We start from the raw sequence: 10,459 nt of genomic DNA on the forward strand, positions 1-10,459 counted from the left end.
GGTCAATATTTTTTCCATAGTTCATCAGAGAGTTATACAGGACACAGGCAAGACAGAAAACAAACTAGGCAATACGTGTTGAAGTCAGATGCCATCAATGATTACAGTATCACATGCGGCTCGTGGATAAATCAGGCATGCAGATTGGAGAGATAGATTGCCTTCAGAAGTTTTGCAGATAGTATAAAAAGGTGTTCTTACACCTTTTGGATATCAGCATTCTGAACAGTTACATGCTTTGTAACGAGGTTGTGGGTAAGAGTCTTTCTTTACACAAGTATGGGAAAGAACTGGCACAGCAGTTCCTTAAAAAGTATGGAACTGCTGAGGTTGCAGGTGGAAGGAGGCAAGTGTAGCAGGTGCCACTGGCTGACGGGTTGGCAATGTGCAATAAATGGCACGGCACTATCTTGTTCACCTAGGCTGGATGCCTGCAGGATGCGTGTCTTGTGTGTTCAACAACAATACATCAGCCCACTACACGCAGGCTTACAATCTATCAGTGTAATGAGTGCAAGATTGCACTTTGTCCAGAGTGGTTTTTCATGTTCCTCTGTGAACGTGAATTCTAAGCACAGGTGTGTGGGAGCATGTATGTAAACTGCGGACAAAGACGTACAAGTACTGTTTTTTTTCCTTTTTTTGTACAAGTAATTACGTAGGTTCAAAGCTGATATGTGAAATCTTTGTAAATATGCTGACTTACCATACCACTTATGAAAGAAAACCTTGTGCTCACCTGTTTTACTATGTAATATAATTATGTAATATGCTCAACACATGTGATATGAAGTGCAAATAAAATAACTACTATAGAAGAGGATTAGTGTGGAAAGTATCAGCCCTATGCCAAAAGAATGTCAAAAAGCATAGCCCATAGTACAATCGTCCACCACTTGGTATGTCATAAATATAGAATAAATAATTCATTACGCTAGTGTGTGCTACCTTTGGAAAAAAGACAATGGAAAGATGGAAATTTCCTCTCAAAGTGTTTCCAAAGTCCAAATTTGTAAGACAGTGAGGGGAAATTAAATAAGTGTTTTCTCCTTCACCTTTTATAGTACCTGTGCGAATTCACCCACGCACAACCTGGGCAAAGTGCACCTCTGTTACAGCTGGAAAACCATATGCCAGCCACATGTGCCAGGTGATTACTCATAACCACAGCAGTTAGTATGGAAAGTTGGGAAGATTGATTACTACATGGAAAATCCCTAAGTGTGAGGTCGGACAACATTATAAATACGCCAGTCTCCCTGGGGAGTCAATGTTACAAATGCTCAGCGCAGAGTGTGTGAAGAGACCCAAGTCTTGACTGCGCCCTGTGGGCCGAAAACAGCCCGCCTCCCGCACCACAAGTAGCCTTTCTTCATGACATCCCCTACTCACTGACAGGACCTCTTACAGGCCTGGGGTGCTTCCATTCGCAAGAAATGTTGTTGACTAATATGGGCTTTAATTTGTTTCCCTAACCTTCATACTTTCCGAGATATCAAGGTCTGAAAACAAGCAGTTTTGGGGAATTTCCCTGTACTGGGAGGACGACTGTGGTGAAAATTGCCCTGCGTCGATGGGTTAAGCATGTAGCTTTCAATGTTATTAGGGAGGACAGGCAGATCTGTGGTGTCAACGGACTCTAGATAACAGATGACTCATTTTCAGAGAGGGTCCTCAAACTGCTTTTGCCTAACATCATTGAGATCAAGATGCAAAAAGGGGGACACGGTGGCATCGATGACTTTCCTGCTTAGGGCCTCTGGGAAAGCAATAGTTTGAGTGAGAGGGAACAGGACCTCGGTGGTAGATGGTTGCAAAGATGTAGCATGCACGGATGCTTGTGGCAGGCCATCCTGATAAAACACTTTGACAAGGTTGGGGTAGACAAGAAAGTCACACATGTTAGTGCCAGTTGAGAGTGTAATTGGGGCATTAGTCTTACTAAGGACAAACAGGGAGCTGTAGCCATTCTTGCTGGCAGAACACAAGGCAGAGAGAGATGAGAACCTTTATGCACATGGTTTGTGAAAGGCACACGGTGTCAGTATCCTGGGTGCTGGCAATGCGTATGTGCACTTTTGTGAATGAAAGCAGGCGAAGCGTAGTGCAGCTGGTCAGGACAGCACGTGATTTGGAGGTGCATTCCGACATGACTGTAGATAAGGACACCTGCAGTTGTTGGAAAATGTCAGATAGAGAGTCATTTGCAGCATCTATGGTTGATCTACATACATGAGCAATGATGTGAACTTAGAGATATGCTTGACAGGCAGAACATCCATGCTTGAGAGATTGCCATGATGGCCTAATCTGTGTGTGAGTCTGGAGCTCAGTACCACATGAATGCACTGCAGTATTGACAGGCTGCAAAAGCAAGAAGGGTTTGGGTAGAGGTGACTGCTTGATGAGAGAACCGACTGACTGGCACCAATGGGGGCATCATGCAGGGATTTTGACATGAAAGGAACTGTAGCAGCCTTGGGAAGAACGTCATCTGAGGCAGACACATCAGTCAAATGAACAGGGGCAGTCTGCTGATGGACAGACTGCTCGGCCACGTGAGATCAATGATTCGTAAGGAAGGGAGCAGATTCAAGCATGGCTGGTATGCAACAACCAGACAAGCCATTGTTTCTGGAGAAAGCGTAATGTTGTTAACAGTCAGGTCTGGTTATCTCAGATGGAGGTCTGCTTGGAAGTGAATGTCAGCTACATAAATTTGGAGGAAAATTGGATAACGTCTATCTGTGAGACAGATTTCTAGGGATGTCTTTTTGTGAACAGGGAAGTTAGTGCTGTCAACTCTGTAAGTTTCAAATCTGGGGGTTGAAGGACTGTGACACGGTGAGTAGCAAAGTATTTGCTGATGGCCTTGTGGCACCAGTGTCCATGCATATGGACAGGGGGGAGGTTCTGGTGACAGCTGGAACTGATAGTGCCTGAAACCAGTTTTGAGACTTCATGGGGATGCAAATAGGGAGTTGCTGTCGTTGCTAAGGGGGTGTTAGTCACATGGGAGGCTAGTGTGGTTGTGAGGATGTCTGAAACTGCTGTAAGCATTGTGATGCAAGAACATGGCAGCTATGAAAATCACAGTATTGTAATTCTGACCACTGTTGCTGGTAGGAACGGTTTGCTGTGTGGCCTGGACATGAGCAGTTTTACCACACTGGTCTACGTGACTGGGAGGGTGAGCAGGAGGGCTGGTGGCGAGTGCACTGGCTGTGGGGTGTGTGTGGGTGGGTGTGTCGGCTGAGACTCAGGCAACAGGGTATGTAGGCTGAGGGCCTGGTGAAAGTCATGAAGCAATCAATTTGCTGTGAGGCCAGAGTGGAGAAATCAAAGTGGCACACAAATTTGGTGAGAGTCATGCTGGGGGTGAATACCATGAAGCTCACTTTGGTGAGGGTACTCAGGTGAAGGCAGATGAGGGGCTCAAAATAGCCAAACAAAGATACTACGTTCTCCACTTTAATGTTTATGTTGGCGTCACACAAGTCTGACTCCTTAACCCTCACTCGCCGGGGGTTTTCCGACATCACCCACTCTTCCTTACAGGGGATATCCATGATTTGGGAAAAAATACCCTTACTTCAAACCCTAATATCTGCCAAACTATAATAGCTAGAGAAAAAAAAAATAAAGTTACATAAGACTCACCAACTCTTCGTCTTTCACATGAAAGTATCCTGAGATCTCCAGGTGGTTCCATTGATGAGTAAGGATAAGTTGAAGATGACTGGTTTTCAATGTTCTGGCAGGCTGCTTCTGAGCGCATCCCACTAGGAGTGACCTTGGACTTGCCACCTAGCGTTGGCAACACTGACCGGAGCAGTGATTGTAACACCTACTGCCTGGGCGTCCTTGGAAGGAATTTGGAATTTTCTACTCACTCTTCGACTTTTCCTTACTCACTGTCTTAAGGATGAGTCATCACCCTGTTCATATGGTTTCGTATAGAGTTTTCCACCCATTTCATAGTGCCACTAAGCCCCGTAAGTGTGTGGGAAAAGAATAGCTCTTTGATTTTCTGCACTCACTTCTTGCTTCAAATAACTTCCCTCTACTGCGACACTTGACATCACGATTATGGGTAACTGCACTTTGAGAAGTAAATGCTGTGACTGTTTCACGCAGTATGGTTGAGTATGAGATAAATACTTGTACTAAAATTCAGACTGATTTGTACTAATGTTATAGACAACTTATATTATTTATACTTCACATCACAAATATGCTTATGCTCACATATTCAGCAGTATTTTCCGAGTAATGGGGGAAAAAATATAGTTATAGCCAACCACGTAATTTTCTTTATGTCTCACTCACTAGTGGTTTTCTTTCATGTAACAGTTAGTCTAACTCAAGGTATTTCCAATCATTGTTTCACCAATAACCATAAACAATAACACTTATTGCACTGCGCTTGTAAAACTAATTATAAAACACTTATAACACTTACTAGATATAACTTATATCTTACATTTCACTTATGTATAAAAAATAACACGCTTGTGCATACCTGTTACTATTTACATTTTCCCACACATCTGCTCAGTAATCACACTCAGAGAGATACTCACTATAACATTTAGGGCCTAGGGGGACCTTGCACTTCACACATTGGTAGGCTGTCTTTTCGTGATGGGATACGACATTTGGTGGTGTTGCAGACGTGGCACCACCTGTACTCCTGATGACCTGCAGTGGTATGGCCAATCGCTACCAGCCTGTGCCACCGGAAATACTCGGCACAGCTTAGCCTGTCAGCTGTAGGCACTGTCTGTGTCCCCTGCCTTGCACCTTGCAACTGTGCGGTTGAATACTCTTCAAGGAGTTTGTTCTCTCTCAAACTCTCGTAGAGAGAGAGGTTTCTTAATGAGCTCCTTGGACAGCATGAAACTGTTCAAGACAGTGAGTTCAAGAAGGTGTAAACACGCCTACTTGTCCCACAGGCAGGACTTATGATGCCAATCAACCTCACCAATTTGCATGTCCGACTTATCAACAGGACGCATGTTCATATTATAATTGGTGATAGCATCTGGCTTCAACACGGGTTCTCCGGTCCTGTTTTTTTTTTTTTTTTCCTAATAATCATGGCGGCGCAACTGCCAGGGTCATATGCCACCGTATAACAAAGAAGTAAAAAGTAAAAACAAAAAACAGAGGATAAACCACACAATCAAAATGAAGAAATTCTAAATATCCTTAAAAAGTCCTGCCTCCTTCACAAACGAGAGGGTTGCCCCTCCCAAGGCACAGGCATCCTCCCCAAGCACAGAGGAAAGATGATACACACCACCATCTGTTTGGTAGTCAGAGAGGAATCGACGACGCAAATCCTCAAGACTAGGGCACTCCACCAACGGGTGCCGAACAGTCAAGGGAACCAGACAGTCATCACAGAATAGAGGAGGAGCCCTTTCCATTAAAAAGCCATGAGAGAAACGGGTGTGGCCAATGCGGAGGCGGCACAAAGCAGTCTCCCATTGACGAGGGAAGCCCTGGTAACTGAATGAGCCCACCTTCTGGCAAATCGAGCGCAACTTATTGGCACCTACAGCATCCCAATGCTCTTGCCAACAGCACCAAACTCTGGAGGCAATACAGGAGTGCATATCTGCAGCAGGCAGACGATACAGAGGGGACTGTGCAAGAGGGGGACGAGCCACTGCCGCCTTGGCCAGCTGATCAGCTCGTTCATTCCCTGCCACTCCTACATGAGCTGGAACCCAACAGAAATCTACACGACGTCCACGACGCCCTAAAAGGAAAAGCCACTCTAAAATGGATAAAACCAAAGGATGAGAGGGATTAAAAGACTCCATTGCAGAAAGAGCACTTCGTGAGTCACTAAAAACAGTAAAAGCAGTGTGGGGGAGAGTGAAGAGAATCTGAAGGGCAAATAAAATAGCAGTCAGCTCAGCTGTAAAAACAGAAGCAGTGATAGGGAGGCTCCCACCTCGACAGAAGGTGGGAAACACCACACCAAAGCCCACACCCGCATCAGACTTGGATCCATCAGTATAAACTGGTATGGAGTCCCCATGAGAAGAGGCATGCTCTAAAAACAGAGAAAATAAAACCTGAGAAGGAAGGGAGGCCTTACTGAATGAGAAGAAGCAACAAAATGTCACCCTGGGGAGAAGCCAGTAGCCCACCCTCGGGACACGGTGGGGAGTGATCGGCACAGAATGAACAGAGAAGCTAGACATAACTGACTGCACCCTGAAACCAAAGGGCTTTGGAAAGGATGGCCGAGTGGCAAAAATAGGTGACCGAGAATCTTTAGAGACCTTGACAAAGGGCACAGAGTCTGGGAGACGAGATAAGCGATACCAACATCACATCAAAAGGGAAGAGCGGAGCAAGTCTAGAGGAAGGACACCAGCATCAGCCAACAAACTCGAAATCGGGGAAGATCGGAATGCCCCAGTGGCGAGACGAACACCAGCATGATGTATGGAATCTAAACTACGAAGCCGGGCTTCTGAGGCAGAAGAATAAACTTCACATCCATAATGAAGTTTGGATAAAATCAGAGACTGATGCAAGAGGAGGAGGGTCTTGCGATCAGCTCCCCAGTATGTGTGCGCTAAAACTTTCAAGAGACCCAATGCTCTGAGACACTCAGCTTTTACGTACCTCAGGTGAGGGACCCAAGTCAACCGGCTGTCAAAAATCAGCCCTAAAAACCGGGTTTCCTTTAAACACGAAATACGACGCCCATCTAAAAAAAGGTTTGGGTCAGGGTGGACTCCACTCATGCGGCAAAAATGCATGGCAACGGTCTTCTTGAAGGAAAATCGAAAACCTCGGTCATCAGCCCATCTAGAGACACGGTTGAGAGCCATCTGCATCCTCCTTTCTGCCATTGACATCCGTGAGGCAGTGACAGAGATTGATAAATCGTCAACATAGAGAGAGCCACGAACATCATCAGGGAGCACAGAAATAACGCTGTTAATTGCCACTGCGAAAAGGGTAACACTTAGTATGCTCCCTTGTGGCACACCATCCTCAAGGGGATGTGCAGTAGACAGCTCACTCCCAACTCGGACCCGAATAATACGATTAGATAAAAATTCCCGGATAAAAGTGGGGAGTCGCCCACGGAGACCAAACTCATAAAGTGATTGTAATACACCATGACGCCAGGAAGTGTCGTACGCCTTCTCCAAATCAAAGAACACTGTGATATGATGCTGGTTAGTTGCAAAAGCCTGGCAGATGGAAGATTCTAAAGAAAGGAGAGCATCTGTGGTCGACCGCATCTTCCGAAACCCACACTGGACTGGAGACAAGTAACCACCCTTCTCTAAGTACCACATGAGCCGACTATTCACCATTTTTTCAAGGACCTTACAAAGGCAAGATGTCAGCGAGATAGGGCGATAATTAGTGGCCTGCAAGTGATCCTTGCCCGGCTCTCCGGTCCTGTAGTCTGTCTTTCACGTTTCCTCAAACACACCCTAATGTGATGTTGACAACATGTTAACCCGTCTCTTGTCTTGCCAGAGAAGGGCTAACATGTTGTCACATTTCTTGGTAAGAAGGGCACCTTTCTCAGTATTTGCTGGGAATACAAGGAAATTTTTTCTGTTTGCATGGACAGTTCCACAGGTCCCAATGTCATGTTCGAACACATACTTGGTCAATGACAGGGCTGTGTAACAACAATTGGTGTACAGAATGTATTGCTTGTTGAAATACCTTTCCAGCAGCGCTTTCATGACTGATGCTGAGAAACCGTGAAAATCGTCACTAGGTATGTCAACGTCCGTAGCTGAATAAACTATCACATCAAGCACATATCCAGTTTTGCAGTTGCAAAGGACAAAGAATTTTGGTCCAGAGCGGTGATGCTTGGATGGCACATAATGAATAAATGCCAACCTGCCCTGGAATAACATCAGCGACTTGTCAATAACCACTATCTGAAACGGACTTGAGCGTTGTCAGAATGGGTCTAATTTTCCATTACCTGTCATTCCGTGCAGGCCCATAATTTCTATTGAAATGCTGTGACCTTAGAATTGCCAGGTACCTGTCACTGGCCATATACCTACTGAAGACAGGTGTGCCCATGAGTTCAACTGACCAATAGTCGTGGAACACAAGTTTTCTTATGTGCACCATCAACATGGTAAGGGCTAGGCAGACAAAAAACTCCCCCATCTCCACAGGTATCCAGTCTCTCATGTGTATGCTTTCGCTGGCAGGCATGTCCAACCACCGCACCCTCATAGCCTGCTGAAGTTAATTTCAGCCACCAGGTATTGTATAATTGCAGTGGTGAATATCGATCTGAAAATATTGCTAATAGTCTAGGGCCTGGGGAAGCTCATCCTTCTGAACACTTGGCCCTTCCTCACCGAAAACCAGCACAGAGTGCTCAAATCTTGCTCCTTCCACCCATACAAAGGCATCGACTTTGGCAACACCTGGTAAAATGGGCCATTTGCTATGGCCAGCATGTCTTTTCTGAGTGTGTGCACGCCCGTGTGCATGCCCAAGGGGAAGGAGTGGGAGAGGTATGGGAGGTGGGGGAGTATGAGGGTGATGACTCACCTGATGTGGGCCTTCCCTAAGGAGATGCTGCCTGTTGAGTCACACCACATGGGGCCCAAGTGGAAAATTCCACTCCTGAAGGGCCCAGTTGTGGTGATTGACCCTTGAAGTACTCAGCTGAAGTGAAGCTGGACGTTCGAAGGCAAGACAGCAGCGAGCAGGCTGTGAGAGTGGTGGTGAGTCGGCTTTTATTTCCCAGATGACTGCCAACTCCACACTCACCTGTCCGGTGTGCTGGGTCATCAGCCTCCTGTTCTTCAGTGAATTCGTCACTGATGAAAGCCCTGCCCTCCTCCAGCAGCAGTTTGAGAGCCTTTTCAAGCGTCTGAGAGCACGAAGGGGTCGCAAGGCGAGAGAGTTCACTCTCCCCATGGTAACTTCTTTTCTCTTCTGAAGAAGTACTCTCACTCACTGGACATGAGGACACTGTATCGTCCAAGGCATGACCGATGACACTGTCACTGACCCCTTTTCCCGGTGGTAAGGGCAGAACTTTCATGGGGGTCGATGATACAATTGGCTCCGTGCTGAGGAAGACTGAATCGGATAAGGAAGACAACACTCTACACTCTACCAGTGCCATGTACAGACTGAGACGCACATCAGTGGGGTAAGTAGGGGACCTGCCTACCCTATGGTTGTCATAGAAAATGGTCTTGGGTTCAAAGGGTGGTGGGAAGATGCTTGCAGCTATACTCGTCAACCATCGGTGCTCCGCGCCCCAAATCGTGTTGCCTATACACATCAACCAGCCTGTAGGGGTTATGGAATTGCCTGAGATCACTCATAATCATTGAGGCAAGGTTGCTTTGAATTTTTCTGTGTGGGGACCGAGGTCGTGACTCTGAGAGCATTTGTAGAGAGGGAATAATGCCCCAAGCTTAATGTATTCCACAAAATTTTTTGTGAAATAGTTTGACATACTCGTCAGAGGAAGTTGCACCTCGAAAATGTCAGACTGTAGGATGTTTCCTGTTATACGCCCTCGCAAATCCACACTACTATGCAGTATGGAGATCTTGTCCGTGTCTGACATTACTTTTTGCTGCACAGTTTCACTCAGCTTCCTTGAGGAAGGAGGAGATATTTAGGTTGGTACTGGTAAATTTAGGGAGAGCAGGGTCATCTCGTACGACCATGAATAAATGAGAAGAGGAGGGAGGTTGGGGGGTGTTGGTGTTAGAGACAACAGAGGAACAGTCAAAGGACATCATTGTGTCTGTCTGTCCATGAGTTGAAAACTGTCTAGGGTGAAAGTTGTAATGCGGTCACATAGAAGGGTAGTAAAATGCGTGTTAGCAAAAGGGGTATAATCGCTAAGACACTGTACAAGATGACTGTGAAAAAGCAATTGAGTCAAAGGGGAACCTGTGGAGGGAAAAAGTTACAAGCAATTAAAGTAGTGGGGGTACCTGTGGAGATGAAATACCAGAAACAACAGCCCACTCACAGACTCTGCCTGGCCAAGAAACAGGGCATCGTCTGTCCAAAAAGGGAGCAGAAATCCAGAAGGCTTAATTACATTGGCAGGTGGCGGTATCACTGCTACCAGACAAAAGATATAGGCATGGAAATGTCACTGTGGGTATGACATACCCTGCCGCACCAACGAAGGGTTAAAAAATCGATGATTGCAAGGGGCCTGCCGGCAAGGAGTGCTAATTAATACTTGGTTTTTGAATGGGTACAAAATACAGACTCCTAAAGTCGCTAAACATTGCAAAAACTTGCAAAATAGCAACAAAAGGGATGCAGGAAGGAAGGGCAGTATGCAGCAAAGTAATTTACAGTCAAGGTGAATCGCAAGTTTGTACCAAATTAACTTGAAGCAATTAACTTTCAGCATAAGCACAGGGAAGAGTAAGCATACGCAGGTAACTTACAC

Source organism: Coenobita brevimanus, chromosome 105 (assembly GCF_032717465.1).
Source record: "Coenobita brevimanus isolate Jiangsu-jjx chromosome 105, ASM3271746v2, whole genome shotgun sequence".
Taxonomy (NCBI): domain Eukaryota; kingdom Metazoa; phylum Arthropoda; class Malacostraca; order Decapoda; family Coenobitidae; genus Coenobita; species Coenobita brevimanus.